This window comes from Anas acuta, chromosome 2, assembly GCF_963932015.1.
Source record: "Anas acuta chromosome 2, bAnaAcu1.1, whole genome shotgun sequence".
In the NCBI taxonomy this organism is placed as follows: domain Eukaryota; kingdom Metazoa; phylum Chordata; class Aves; order Anseriformes; family Anatidae; genus Anas; species Anas acuta.
The window spans coordinates 69046981-69063409 of NC_088980.1; positions in this window are offsets into that span (position 1 = coordinate 69046981).

A 16429-nucleotide genomic window follows, 5' to 3' on the forward strand; every position below is an offset into this window, starting at 1 on the left:
CTTTTTTTTTTTTTTTTTTGTATTATGTGCATCATAACTTTCTAGGTTTTGAAATAGTAAGTTGTATGCTTTATCCCTTTGTACCCTCATCCCCACTGCAAACCCCTTTTACAGTATCACATTAACACTTCCAGGTATTAACAAATTTCCAACCTTTAACCTAACACACAAAATTCTCACACAGTAAAAATGTCATGACAGCAAAGTTGTTCTCTTTGGGAATCAGCCCCACGAGGAATTGCTGCATACCGCTTTGGCAGGAAAATTTCATACCTCTAGAATCCCCTTGTAGTGAAGGTGAGAGTGTACTATTGTGGCCACATATTCCTTTACCCATTCAAAAAGGAACAGCTTAATTCACCAGTCCATATCATGCCCTTGTCCTTATTCACCTTTGCCTTCTCCTCAGTTTGTTTCCTTACCTGTTAATCCTGACTCTGACTTATTGTAATATACCTTTTCTTTTCCCCACTGCACTCAGGTTAAGGTCTCCCTCATTACCTGTCTTCTTTCATCCCTCCTTGATTCTTTGCCCAGTCACCTCAGTTTTCTGCTCCTATTTCTTCATTCAAGCTGTCTGCTACTACCCTACCAATGATTCTCATTTTGAGTCACCAAATCTAGGTTTATTCAATCTTAATGATTCCCCCCCACCTCTTTTGTAATGTATTAATTTATATCTTTTCCTGGATTGCTGTGTGGAAATTTTCCTCTAATGTAGCTATAAAAGAGAAACACATTGTCATAGGGTTAGCCAGATAGATCCTGTAACTTGGGACAGATAGCTGTATTGTACTTAGTATTGTAGCTTTTAAAGCATTATTTTTTTGTTACTATATTCTACATGTGTGGGTATTTATTTATTAAAACAGAGTGAGACTGCTTTAATTTAGTGCTCTGAACTTACTTGAAAGTCATATCTGTTATTAATTTATATTAATTATTGACTGTCCTTATGTGTAAATGAGGCCTTAGGAGATTAATCTTTGAACATAGAATGAGCTGGTACATTTGAGTCATCTTACCACTTTCCATCTTTCACTAGCCTAACTCATGACTGTTTTACATTCTGAAGAGGATATCACACAAAAAAATAAAAAGCATAATGTTTAACTGCAAAGAAAAAGTCCAGAGTTCAGAGACATCATTAATATTGGTGGTTGGAGAGGGAGGAGCACATCATCTGATCAATATGTATCATCCTTCTGCAGCATTTTCACACAAAGATACAGGTAGTACTATATCCCTTCTCTATTTTAACCTTTTCTCTATGGAAGTCATCCAAAAGAGCAATGCCTATAAAATAATTCCATCCACTCCTACTCTCCATTATGATCTTCTCACCATTGCTGTTTTCTTTGTCCTGTCAAGCAATTTAGCTGTTGAATAGGATCCAGGATAATTAAGAATAGGAGGTGACACATAATAATGCAGGAAAGATAAAGTCTAAGGAGCAAAGACCAAGAAACTATTTTATGCAAGAGACAAAAAGCATATTGAGTATTGTAACTTATCTCCACTGTCGTATGGTTCCTACAAGGAGAATTAAGACCTTAAATAAAGAGGACACAAAGAATCAATTTCTTTCCCACCTCCCTACACCCAAGAGGCCAAGTTTTAAAAATGCTTTCCAGGCCAAATACATGTATCTGAATCCCTCCTCCATGTAGTACGCTCAGTACTCTAGGCACTGAAATTTTCTGTTTATTCAAGCACAGAAATTATACAAACCACTGTTAAAATACTATTTAAAAATAAATTATTAGTAAATCTTAAATGAAATGCTTCAACAGACAAAATTGTTTCATTGTAGATGAAAGTTTTTTATCTGAGAGTGAATAGCTATGACTCACAGTCTGACTAATCAGAATTCAACTGAGAAACAAAAGTCAATTTCAGTGAAACTGGTTTGCATCTGCTAAGGAACAGGCTATTTCAGCTCCAGATTTGTTTATATTATCAGGTTGTTGGAGGACACAAAGCTCTGAAGTATTTAACTTACATGTTTCAACATATCCCCTGTTCCTTCTCTGAATATCCCTTCTTACTCATTTCACACATGACGAAAGGAATTGTCACATCCATCTCCAAGGGGAAACTGTCCAGCAAACAACACACAAGGAAGGGCAAGAATGTCTCACAATAGATCCGGGTCGCACAACCAACCGCCATGAATCACCAGGACGCTCATCCCTCATTTCACAAACAACAGAGTTCGGTGTGAGGGTGTTGAGGGGCACCACCACATTTTGGGGATCCACAGATCCCAGCCCCACATGGCATGGGCTCAGCCACCCTCTGCTTGCTGTGGTGGGTGGGTTCAGCACCACGGAGAGTGCCATCTCCCCGCGTGGCTGTGGGGCAGCATGTCCACCAAGTGGGGCCACATGAGGAAGAAAGCGGTGTATTTGTTGCTGATATGAGCAATATTGATCACAGATGACAAGAATGACAAGACAACTCATAAGTGTACAGAATGATTTGTTCATTTTAAATCCTAAAGTTCACCCACAAGCAGAAAAGAAGCAAGATACACACACAAAACAAACAACAATGAGAGAGGAGATGATCACCAACTGCCAAAGTACTAGTGAGATCCTGGAAAGTAAAGATGAAGCATTTATCCTTAGAGATAACAGGATATCTTTGCCAAGACAATTTCAGTTCATTTTAAAAGACATAAGGAAAGGAATTCAGGAAGTGGAAAAGGAGAGATCAGGGCAGTAGTGTGAAAGAGGTAGCTGGAGTAAAGGGGATAGGTGGAGACTTTTTGAAATATGGCTGGATTTAAAATATTCTGGAGTGCGAAAGGTCTTTTGCTTGTCATTTCAGCATTGGTATGGGACACAAGCAGATTCTATGATCCTCTGACACAGGGTTTTACATTTCCTTTCTACAGAAAAGAATACTAAAGAAAATGCAAAAAATCATATGTACTAGTTTAATCACAGAGTATGTTGTGGTGAAGGGTAGGTGAAAAGACGAGTACTATGCAGAGAATCTAAGAGTCAGGCAGGTTTGCATTTTGGGAGCAGGTATTTCTCACCATTTTAAGAATTACCGTAGACATGGCTGGAGCACAAAAATCAGCATGAAGTAGTTGCCATACAGGAAGCTAATGGAAAACTGCCTTGAAAAATCATTTCACCAGAAAACAGCCAGTCAAGGTAGAAAGAAAATACACAAAGATCCCGCTATGAAGGGTAGAGTGTTAAAAGAAGAGTTGTTACTGCATGTGGAATTACTGGTACATATCTGGCCAGTACTTGGAAAATTTTATCAAACTTAAGTACAAAGATGAAGGAAATCCTCTCTTTTCCTTTGTTAACTTTAAAAAATAAAAATTAAAATTTAAAAAAAATAACTTTTATAAGCTTGTTTATATCTCAGCCTCCAAATAACATTCTCAAAATTAAATCTGGAAGACAGTATGGCTTTTAAAATAATTTATCCTGATGACAGAATCTTACAGAAAGATTTCTTGAAGTGTACTTTAGGCTATATAATTTTGGACCGATCATACATTCCTATGGGTGCCTATTTTCATGTCATATGGCAAGCTGGTCCTTTTTATTAACCTAATGTTTATGGCATGTACAGAAATGCATGACAGTAAATTAGTGTGTGTGACTGTGAAGGACTAAAGTATTGTGTATTTTACATGTGAAGAGGTGAGCAAATATGTTTGTTCTTTTAACTTCAGGCTAGAAAAAGAAAAACAGGGAGAGAGAGGAAAAGATGTAAATACAGCCATTATAGTGTCCCTGTAATCACCTGTAATTAAAGGAGGACTTACCAGCACATTCACCAATAAGGGAAAGACTCTTGCCTTTCCATTCTAGTGGAAGTTAAATGAAGTCACAAGTCTTGGCTCTCTAGACACTCTGGCAATGGCATAACAAAATATTGAATAGCTACTTAATAGTCAGCATGTGAGGAGTCTCAATGAGACTTGCACCTGGGAATATTCAGGCTGTATTTTAATCGATCCATCTGAAGCTAATGGGACATGGGACTGTTTAAGAACTTATGTATTGGGGACCACAGTTATGCCTCCTTCCCTTTCATTAAGAGACAGTTGGAAACACATGTATCCTTTCCAAGATTACTTTTAACACATCAGTCAAGTCTGTATTTGCAACAGCATTGTTCTGAGACTGCAAACAGGAAAGAGTATGATCCATGGAAAAACAGAACTACACCATTACAATGTCACCTCCTCTAGGAAGTGATTCCAGTACCACTATCTTGGTATTTTGATTCTCTGTGTAACTTTCCATTCTCAGGGAAAATAAGAAATAGACTAAAATTTAATCTGACCACACTTTCCACCAGAACAACTGCACTGGAACTCCTTCTGCTCATCTGAGATCAGCTCCCTTAGCTTTCATTTCAGTGGTTCCCACATCAATGCAAAGTGCTGAGTTTAACAGCCTTGTTTGAATAACCTTCTACTGAATAGCCCGTTTAAAATTAAATGGAAATTAAATGGAAATATTTTCATGTCTCAAGGGAGAATGCTCAGACACTGATAATCTGCAAGGCAAAACTGTACCTTAAAAGTTATTGCAGGATGACACACACATCTGACACACATTGCAACCTACTACGCACTGCTGACTTGGGTGGCCTACTTGGTTAAGCAGTTGCTCCTGATGTATTACAAAAGCATATAAAGATATACACACATATGATATCCATACATACACATGCATATCTTATCACAACATTTATTACAATGACAAAATATCTTATTTTTCTCAGTCTTACTAAGAGGTTGTATAAATCAAGTAACTTCTACATTGAGCTGTATCTGTTGTTTCCTTTAGGCTTTCAGGACTTCTGGCCTAAAAGAGTAGCATGTTACTCAACAGCTACATGGTCAGAAGTAGTTTCTTCCTGAAACAAAACTGGGACACAGGAAGGTGCTCCTTAAAATTGTAAAAAAATATTGACTTTCCGACACATCAAGGTAACGGAAAAAGTGAATAAGTTGCTATAATTCAAGACTTCTAAGCAGCAATGACTGCAGTAATTTGTTATGATAAATTTTGTTCTCCTTTTAAAGAAAAGTATGTCAGAGAATGATCGAATCATTGAAGTTGCCTGTTTTCATCAGTGTTGATCTATATTCATTCATGCTCAAAGGCAACAAAGCACTTAACCATGTACATAGTTTTAAACATGTTTTCAAGCTCTGTGGCATTTTAATTCAAAATTAAACCTGGAAGGGTTGCACAGAATTGGTACTTCCAATAAGGATCAACTCCTTTCCCCATCCCATCTTTTAAGAAGAAAACAAGGTCACCCTTCTTGTATCTCAGGAGGATACTAAAGTAAGTGACCATTTGACCCACAGTTAAGAAAACCACCGTGTAAGGAAGAAGTCACTTGTAACGTACTAAAAATAATTTAAAAAAAAAAAAAAAAAAAAAAAAAAAAAAAAAAGGTGAAATCCAGAAGTCCTGATTTTGCAGAATACAGGGATTAAGAGTGAAGAGGCAAAATATCCAGGTGACAAAAAAATATTTAGATCAATGAGAATTAGAGAGTATTGTGGAAATTTCAGGGGTCATCTTTAAAGACTAGGAGTCTGCAGACTGCAGCTGTTAGAATTCAGTGCTGATGCATTGTGAGATAAGGCACATCAGGAGAAAAAGCATGCAGGAATTGCTATGTGCCCATAGAATCACAGGATGGCTTGGGTTGGAAGGATCCACAAAGACCATCCAACCCCCCTGCCATGGGCAAGGACACCTCCCACCAGACCAGGCTGCCCATATCCCCACCCAGCCAGGCCTTGAACACCTCCAGGGATGGGGCATTCACAGCTTCTCTGGGCAACCTGTGCCAGTGCCTCACCACCCTCACAGTAAAGAATTTCTTCCTAAAGTCTAATCTAAACCTGTCCTCCTTTAGTTTAAAGCCATTGCCCCTTGCCCTATCACTGTACTCTCTAACAGAGTCCCTCTCCAGCTTTCCTGTAGGCCCACTTTAGGTGCAGAAAGGCTGCTATAAGGTCTCCCCAGAGCCTTTTCTTCTCCAGGCTGAACCAGCCCAGCTCTGTCAGCCTGTCTTCATAGGAGAGGTGCTCCAGCCCCTTAATAATCCTCATGGCCCTCCTCTGGGCTCACTCTAATAGGTTCATGTCCTTCTTGAGCTGGGGGCCCCAGAGTTAAACACATCAGCTAGATAGACATCTAGAGAAGAGCTGGTCATTCACATAAGTCTAGTTTCTACTTAAATTGTGTTAAAACTGAGAGGGAAAATATATTTTCAAATATTTTTTCTTCGAGTTTTGTTTTATAATCCATTGAAAGTTACTATGTCTACTGCCTCTAGCGTCCACTCCTGGGCTCTGCAGCACAAGAGAGAGAAGGAGTGACTGGAAAGAGATCAAGCCATGAAGATGATTAAGGGATTGCAGCATTTGTCCTGTGAGGAAAGGCTGAGACAGCTGAGACTGTTCAGCCTGGAGAAGAGAAGGCTCAGGGCAGGAGGGAGTACCTTACCAATTCCTTTAAATACCTGAAAGGAGAATGAAAACAGAAGAGAGACAACATCTTTCCAGTGGTGCCCAGTGACAGAACAAGAGGCCATGGGCACATTCTGAAATGTATGAACTTCCACCTGAATATTAGGAAACACTTTTTCACTGTGAGGGTGACCGAGTACTGGCACATGGTTCTCGGAGAGGTTGTGGAGACTGCCCTCCTTGGAAATATTCAAAAGCAACCTGGACATGATTCTGGGCAACCAGATGTAGGTGACCTGTCTTGAAAAGGAGAGTTGGACCAGGTGACCTACAGAGCCCCCTTCTAACCTCAACCATTCTGTGGTATTAAATGGACACTAGTAATTGCATTTAACTTAATTGCATTTAACTTACACTCATTTGTTAATAGTACAGTTAAAGAATTTTCATTAATATTTCTAGGTATATTAGCCAAGTGACAAAATGATAGACGGTGAAAGTTACCATGTATATCAGACCAAGACACCTCAAAGCATATTTTAACTGAAGCTATTTTCTGTTATGCTTTGCATTAGGTTCTAAATAAGTAAATAAATTTAATCTTTATCTTCCTATATAGATAAATATCACTCTATTCAGTATAGATGCTGGGTCAAAAGCAAAACTAACACTTAGATTTTGCACTTTTCTGTTGATTTCACAGACTCAAACAAAGAACCAATACATCTCTGTCGTGTTCATATTCAGGAGTTCTTCCTCTTTGTTCACAAAAGGCACTGTTTACCTTCTCTGGTTGGGAATGTCTAGTCTTGCTGTCCATTGATCTTTATTACTCACATTCCTGACAAGATTCAGAAATTAATAGTTCCTAAGTATTGGTGGTTCCCCTTTCCCCCCCCCCCCCCCCCCGGTTTTCTTCTTAAACTTTATGCATATTTTCTACCTTACTATTTTTAATAGGTATCCTTAATATATTTTCAAGCTTGAAAAAAAAAAAAAAAAAGAAAGGAATGTAGAGGGTTAATTTTCTTTAAGCTTATTCACTTCCAGAAACCCTCCAGTTTCAAACATATATATACAGAAATATCTTTACAGTAGCTCACTAGACTATTTTATTTATTTTTTTTAAGTGGTCTTCACATTTTACCACTGCTTTTAAGGACTGCCAAGTCAGGTAAGTGCTTAAACCTCACACTTAACCATGAGGCATTCACCTAAGCTCTACAGGTTTCAGATATCATTATTAAGACATTACAAGGACTTCACTTTCTGGGGGAAACATTCTTACACTTCGGTTGAGCATTTTAAGCTCTCCCTGAGGACTAGAGTTGTTTTTGTAAAAGAGCAATTTATTTTTATTTTTGTCTGCAGAGTACTTAGTTATCTGAAAAGGTACTCTCAGCACTGCAGCATCGATTCTGAGAATGTGGCTCCTAACTGATTTCTAGCCCAGATTTAACATTGTTTTTCAGCTTTTTCTTTATCCTATAATGCAACATATTGTTGCATCTCCATACCAAAAATATTACAGTATGTTAGTGTTTGGTTTTTTAATCTCCTTTTTCTCATAGCAATTCTTGTATCAAGCTCTTTTGTGCTTTAGATAATGTGTGTAATTCATCCAAGTTCTAATGAATCTAAATTCGTTTTGTTGCTGTAAGATGAAGCTTCCGATAAAACCAAGAGATATTAAATGCCACTTTTGTAGAGAAGCGTACAGCTCTGTCCTATTTGCAAGTTAATAATAATACTAAAGAACAACCATGCCATATTTTAAACACATACGATCTTTTACCTAGCAAAAAATACCAAACAACAGATATTAATGAAGGTGGTATGTCTCTTTGAAGAGGAACTGTTCTTTCCTTCACTCTGAAGTTAATTAATGCCGTTATCTTGGGTTAGTATATAACAGGGTCACAGGAACCCATTCAGGTTGGAAAGGATCTCAGAAGTTCATCTATTCCAATTACCAGCTCACTTGAACACTGCAAAGTAACAGTATGAACTACAAAATGCAAAATTTTTTAGGAATCCAAGGGCCACTATTGTTTTGCTATGAACTAGAAAGGCTTGTCTTTCTAATCACACATCCTGATTCTCTTTGGCTGTACCAGCAGGTTTCCTCTGTGATGTGGATGACAGTGGGGACCTGGCTTCTAGTCCTTTTTGATGTGCCATTCTCCATTCTACATCAACGGACAAGAATGTCTGGATACTTTTCAGGTATATGATAAGAAATCGACTTTGGCTTGGCTAAAAGCAATAAGTACTTCTGTTATTATGATTTCCAGTTAGTTTACTTAATTTACTGATATTTTCAGTAGGCTTCCCAGTGACAAACTTTGACCAATTCTAAGTAGTCATATAGCAAATCCAGTTACGGAAATGCCAGTAGATGAAGAGGTAAGTGAATAACAGGTTATAGCAGGAATGAATGTGTCAATTCCATGTTGGCTTCATAACTTGCAAGACTGGGATCTGACTTTAACCCTCTAAAAGGTGTGCAGCTAGTCTAAGCTGACTACCTAACTTACCTCCGATAGGTAAAAATTAGGAGATAGGCACTGCTAATAGGCACTGTGTGATTCAGCATGTTTATTTAGATACTGTTTCTCTCCTTTTCCCCTGAATATAGAAGACGCTTAGCTGACTAGCTTAATGTAACCATTTAATGTTAGATGACAGGGGTTAATACTTCCTTTGGTGTGCCATAAATTCAGCTGTATATGTCTGTGAACCTTGAAGTAGAATGGGATTTCTGCAAAGGTCTATACTGCAGAAGTAAAGGCCCAGAAACACTGGGAAAAACTAAAAGAAGAACTTTAGTATTGTGCAAGAGACATTCATTATCATTCTTACCAATACTTCAAATGTGTATTAGGAGTCAATGAGACCTACAGGAAAACAGGACTAGAATCCTTCCTCACTGCAACCTGAACCTGAAATTATACCCATCAGTGGCTATACACCAGGAGAAAAGCAAAAGATGACCACCACAAACATGCCTTACATTATATACCATCCTGGTTTGTATTTTTATTATATGGAAGAAACCTCTCATGCCTATCATGAGTCCACTTCTTCTTGTCATGACCCATAGAAAGAAAGCCATACCTATTCTGCTCCATCAGAGTCCTACAACAATGCCAGAGGCATCACAACCTCCACAGACAACACACTGTTTGTAAGGAAAAAAAGAAGTCACATAGGAACAAGATGTGTAGTATGGTTACACTTAATATTTCATCTCTGTCATGCAGTATGTTGTGATGGTAGAATGCAGCATCTGCATTGCAGCAGAACAGCCAAATGCAATATTTCACAGACTGATAATACATATGGGTCACTAAGGCAAAGAAAATTCTATTCAGGTGGTATTTCAGGCAAATACAGCTTTTGCCTTCCCTTTGTGGCCCTGACTTGTCACAGAAAGCCACCACTAGAACAAAACGGGGCCTTCCAGTGTGGGAAACACAACACAGGATTTTATAGACATGAAATTCTAGAAACTCACTCCCAACTGAGATCACTTCATACCTTAACACTCTCTGAACTAAATGCAAAAGATATTTCCTTGAGGCTTAGTATTTCCTCAATTAGTTCTTCAGATACAAGCACCAGAACTCCTCTCCATCCTATGCAGACAAATCCACAGACCTACCAAGCTCTTTCATCCACAGACTGACAAAGAATTTTTACACAGTCCTATATTTGGGAAGTGCTCAAACACACTAGTGAAGGTGCCTATATAGACAAGCAGACAGTCTGGAGTTAAATTGCAACTGTTCAGCAATTTTAAAACCTGTCTTCTTATTGACATATCCCACAGGTTGCTGTGCAACAGCCTGAACTTCATGCAGACCATAACGTGACAGCAGAAGAAACCTGATGTGAAGTTCCTGGGGTGGCAGGTTGACTGACTGCAAATAATATATCCTTGTGGTTTCTTTCACCTGAGATTGTAATTAAACTTGTTTGCCTAATTTTCACTCTTGTTCTTTCCTTCTCCTCTTCTCTTCCATGCAGGAAGAAGAGCGGGTGATTTTTTATTTATTTATGCATTTATGTTTTACTTTATGGGTTTGTAAATATGGAAGTGAGACATGTATGTTTTCTCCCGCTTGGAACACACAAGGAAAGTGTGCAGCAAATACTGCTTAAATGTACCATGTTTAACCCAGCTATGCTCTACTGATTTGCTTTTTGTGTTGCGTGTTTCTCCCCTTCCCTAGAAGTATACTAACATGGAATATGTGGGAACTACAACAGATTGTGGAAGCATTTTCAGAAAGCCAGGTCATGCCAGACTTCCTGGTTAAGGAACGCAGACCTTTACAGAATAAAGTAGAGCGAGACATTGTACATGAAGCATTAGGGTTTTGGAAAAAAGAAAAAAAAAATATATATATATATATATATTGCTTATTTGCTTAAAAGGTTGAGTTTGCTTAAAAAATATTAAAGGACAAAGGTGGAAAACTGGTCCCACTGGAACAGTAGCCAGTTCCCTTTTCTTTTCATAGAGCCAGAACTTCATCCGAGATCTCCAGAAGGCACAGCCTCTCTCCTCATAGCTGCAAATCAAAGGACTTATAATTCCTCTTGATTTACCTAAGATTACAGACAGGTGTGGTTACTCTGATCTGTCTCTGTATTTGAATTTGAGTGTAAATTTCAGCTCTAGGGCCACTGAAAATTTAACTTCTGGAGATGAGAGCCTTTTTCTATTCTCTGAAGATTTATTTTTTTTCCTAAATCTTTACAAGCATGTTAACATCTACTAATAGTGATACACTACACAGTGGGTTGGAGGAAGGATTCACAGATATCAAAAGCAGTAAAATATTATTAGCCTGAAGTCTATTCACATAACACCTTCAAACATCTCTGGCCTGAAGTCTCAACTCTGCTCTCCTCTCTCTGTGATGTTTTATCAGGTTACAGTGATCCATCAGAAGCACCGATGTACAATCTTTCAAAATAAAGATTACTGATTTATATTCTTTGTAGTTAAGACTGACCTTGGAGCCATTCCTCCACATGGGCTTCACACAACTTAGTCCAAAGCACATTTATGCCTGAGGGAGGACAGTAGAAGTGAAGAATGGTCAGATCTTCTCAAAATCATATCTTACCCTCCAGAAGCGTTATGGTGTTCTTGAACCAAGATGAAAAGGGAAAGCATCTTGGTACTGCAGGGAAACTGAAGAATTTCTCATATGAGGAAAGGCTGAGAAAGCTGACTTTGCCCAGCACGAAGAAGAAAAGGCTAAGAGGAAAACTAATCAATGCATTTCAAATATCTGAAGACAATGCTGAGTCCTTTTCAGTGGTGTAGAGCAACACAGCAATGGACACACAATGAAACAAAGGCGTTCCCATCTGAAAATCAGCAAACACTTTTACTGTGCGGGTGACTGACCTCTGGCACAGGCTGCCCAGAGGGGCTGTGGAGTCCCTCTCTTTGGAGAGCTTCAAAACCTACCTGGACGTGGTCCTGGGCAGCCTGCTCTGGGTAGCTCTGCTTGAGCAGGGGGCTGCACCAGGTGACCTCCAGAGGTCCCTTCCCACCCCGACCTTTATGTGATTCTGTGACTGAAGGGAGGACAACCACCTAATCACACATACAAATTACAAATACTTATCCATCAGATACTTAAAAAATAAAAATGTTGAGCTCTAACTTTATTCCCACTATAAAAGCCAGTATGTTGCATTTGAACTGAAGATAACAAAAAGCTGTAGTGTCTACTAACAATAGCATTTATTGGAATTTTATATTTTAAAACAATTGAAGGTTGCACTGTAAAGTACATTTCTGACACTGCTGCCCACTCCCCTCTCCTCCCCCACACCCAAATAATTCTAACACTTGCATTAACAATTTTGAATTCCTCATGTGTTTATGTAGCAACTGCTTTTTGTTAATTGTATTATAATCCTGCAAAAAACAGGAGAAATGCAGGATTCCCCTTCCAACCACAACCCATACATAGAGCAACACAATTTGCCTGGGGTAAGCTTGGAGAGCAAGCAGAATACACTGCCTAAAAAACGTTGCTTTGCTCAGATACATCAAATGCCTGAAAGCACTGGATAAAATCAGAAATCTTTCAGTGGAAACTTGCAGTGGGGCCTTCACAAGAGATTTTGTTAGATGTAAATAGTCCAAAATAATAAGATATTGTTTTGGGGGCTGTTGTTTGAAGTAGGGCCCCAAAGAACACTGAAAACAAGGACTTCCAAGATGTGATGGACCCAGCGTGATTGCTTGGTGACATCACTGCAGAACCTGCATACCAAATCTAGCTAGCTGTAAATACAAATAACTTCAAATGGCCTTCTCTTCAAAAAAGAAAAGAAACAAAAGTAATCACATAAAAACAGCTTAAGATGAAGCTGAGGTTTGGCAGAAGGTATAAAATTATATAGTGAATATGTAGGGAAAGGTATAAAAATGGAACTATAACTGACAGTACATTTTACACTGACTGCCCGAATCTTTGAGACGTGAGTGTCTATATGTTAAATTTCCAGCTTAGTCATTCTCCAGAAAAGAACAGTTACCTGCATGAGTAAGTTAAGGCGCAAAAGGGAGAAAATCCTTTACTGGTGACATAAGCCTGGGAGCAAAGAGGAAGTAGAGGAAGAGCTGTAGAGGAAGAGGGTTCTTCTTGAGGTTTTTCGATCCATTGCTTAGACATGTATCTCCAAATCAGTAACTCACCTCTAGGGTCTCAGATCCCTGGAGGTGAATGATGCAGCACATCCCCATGTCTTATGCTCTGCAGCTCACTTAAGTTTTGAAGGCACCATATATTGATTTTGCTAAACTTAGTGTCACTGATGGGGCTTCAGATGAATCCAGGGAAAAATGGAGCAAGGAGACAGGTACTTGAGCCCAGTTTGAACTGGGCTCTCCCTGTTCCTCTATCATATTAATTCTGGTACTGTTTTGAGAGTCTGTCATGACACAGAATTTGTAACAAACACACAGGACTGGCTGTGGACTCTGAAGGAGCACAAAATATATGTAGTGAGGAATAAACAATTGTGTTGAAATAACAGCCCTCCAGTCCTTATCCCAGGGTTTTTCTGGTGCTAATGGACCCAAATATCTACTTGGAAAATGAGAAAGACTGGTAAATCTACAGCAAGGTAAACCATGGGCTGTGTCTCTGCCAAGACTGAGTATGAATGTCCTGAACATGCAAGTCCTTTGTGTGTTTACAGTCAAATAGGTTCACAGAAATCTTGCATGACTAAAACTTAGGGACTGTAGCCCTACTTATGGAACTATTATTAGCTTTGGTGTGTGCTCACTCTAATAGTCATTAACGAAACCAGTAGGATTGTTCGCAATGAGGCACCCAGCGCTGGTGCTCCAGAGAGGCCCAGACCAGCTCCATATGTGTTAGCCCCAACCACTGTAACAAAAAAACACCTATGCAGCGATCCACTCCATTATTCTTGTTTACTCATGGCAATATTTTTACCCAGAATGAGTTGTCACAACTCCATAAGGACAGAGCAGCCAAGGACCCAGATGAATAGCAAAAATCAGGCTCAGGGAAGGACCAAATGACTTTCAGCAGGCTTAACTGAAAGAGGGGGACTTGTGAAAGCTGTCTACTCTTCAAGATTGCCGTTTTTGCACAATTTACCTAAGAAGAGCATAAAGCAGTGGGGCAATATCCCTTCATCAGCTAAAGAACAGGATTCAAATACATAGCTAGGTGATAGACAGACACAAAGTAGTCTTGAGGAGATTTTATTCATTATGGTAGAATTAACGAAATTATTACTCTACAGGGTGATTAGTCCTGATCCTGGTCTTTGCAAAAACAACCATTTGGAGATCAAAGACAGATAAGATAATGATTTATCGGAGGTGATTTTCCGATTCTTGTTATTCAAAGGATCACAGTCTTTTTGATGTCATAAACTGTGAACCACAGAATGTTTCAGGCAACTGCATTACAGCACCATTCCTTTTGTTTTACTTTACTTAATGTTATCCAGGGGTTATGGGGGAGACTGGAGAAGGTGAGCATACAATGTAAAACAAGCTCTGTTTTGAGTTTGGTCCTAGGTCACTGACATTAATAGTGCCAGAAATTTCTGCACAAGAAAATGTAATTTTTAAAAAGTGATTTTTAGGATTCCGTAAAAAATAATATTTTATCCTACTTTTACCCTCATTTTGGAAATTGCCAGCATCCTTATTCTTACTCCTGGAAGGACTTCACTGCAATACTTTGGCTTCACTGTATAATATTTCATAGAAAATTACATTTCTCTGGTTTGCTGAAAGGCTAGCAGGATTTTCTCTTGAGGGGTGAGCTGGAGAACCAAAAGGAACAAACAGTTTCATACATTTTTCAACTGGCCTAAAATCAAAGGTTTTCTCTTATGCCTGAAGATAGCTAACTAAAAGCATGTAAGTGGAACATGATGCATAAACTTTAAGCTTTCAAGTAGTTCCTGTTCTATATTGGAAATAATTTTCTAGCCATATCAAAGCAGATTATTTGAGCACATTAAATTCAGTTAGATACCCAAACAAACCCCAAAAGTTAGATCCTCTGTAACACTGATAAATATTGAGTAAGCTTATGACTTTTATTTGGACTGCTTTGTTATTTCCAGGGTGATTAAGGGTACGTGGGAGCCCAGGAATGGATGGCAGTCTGGGAAAGGATGTAAATAAAGTTAATTTCAAAATGCTAAAGAAGCCAGTTTTCATGCATAAAGAATATGAGAGACAGCGATTTCACTGATCTTTAGGGTATCTTGGGATGGCAGGCCTAGAAGGCGAGATGTGACCAAAAGTAAAGACGATACAGCTAGTGCACAAAGTCACAGTTTAACACTCATAGTGATCAGGGCACAGAACAAGAAGAAATAAAATGATAACAGAAAGCATCTTCTGGGGCTTTACCTTCCATCAGTACATGACTGACTTTACAGCTAAAAGCTTTGCCAAATATCTAAGAGTGGCTAAAGAGCTCCAGATGATTCCTAAAGCCTAAGTTTTACTATGATTATGTTAAGAGGCTTGCCACATAATCCAATAATATTCTTGGCTATTACTATTGCCTTCTAAACTTCTCCTTTCCTGCCTGTCATATGTGCTGTAAAAAATGAGCTAGAAATACAGATTTTATTGTTTCTCCAGGCCTTAGAGAGAGAGAAAGGGAGAGAGATCCATAAGCTGTGATGAGTCCAGCTTAAAAACTCACTTAAGATTCATCTTAGTTGCACAATGAGCCTGTTACCATAAACTACCCTTCCCCAGAGGTGAATGATTCCAGGTGTTTTCAACGGCCTTGACAGGGAGAGGAGGGTGAGCAAACTCTAGGATGCTCCCCAGGAAGACCAAGCCTTATGGTGAGTGTTACCTCACACACCTGCACGCACTTCTTCAGTGGTGGAGGTTGAGTACTGATTTTAAGAACAGATATCTATGTATCAGTACATGCTTGTCCATTTGGCAGCACTTTAGGAGCAGCAACTTAAAAAAAAAAAAAAAAAAAAAAAAAAAAAACTGCTTCAAACTGCTTCAGATCTTCAAATGCCTTTTCCAAGCTGCTGCAAAGCCAAAGTAAGAAAGGCCGAAGGCAGTAGGGAAGCTGATGGCTTGCAGGAAGATACTCTGGTGCTAGGCTCTAACTACACCTTCCTGGGCAAACACAGATCTAGAATTATCCTGTGAAGCAAGTAGTATATGAGGTGCAGCTGGGACTGAAGGAAGTGTCACCTCCCTGCTACAAGGAGAGTCCTACTGATCCGTGGGAAGATCCATGCGCATCAGTGGCTCTGCAAGTCATGATAAGGAATGATCACCTGATGGATGGACCAGCAAACACTAAAGGTGCTTCCCAGATGGCTAGCAGGAGGGGAGAGCTTTGGCTGTAGGAGCTGTTTTTGTTTCCAGAGATGGCAGAAGTG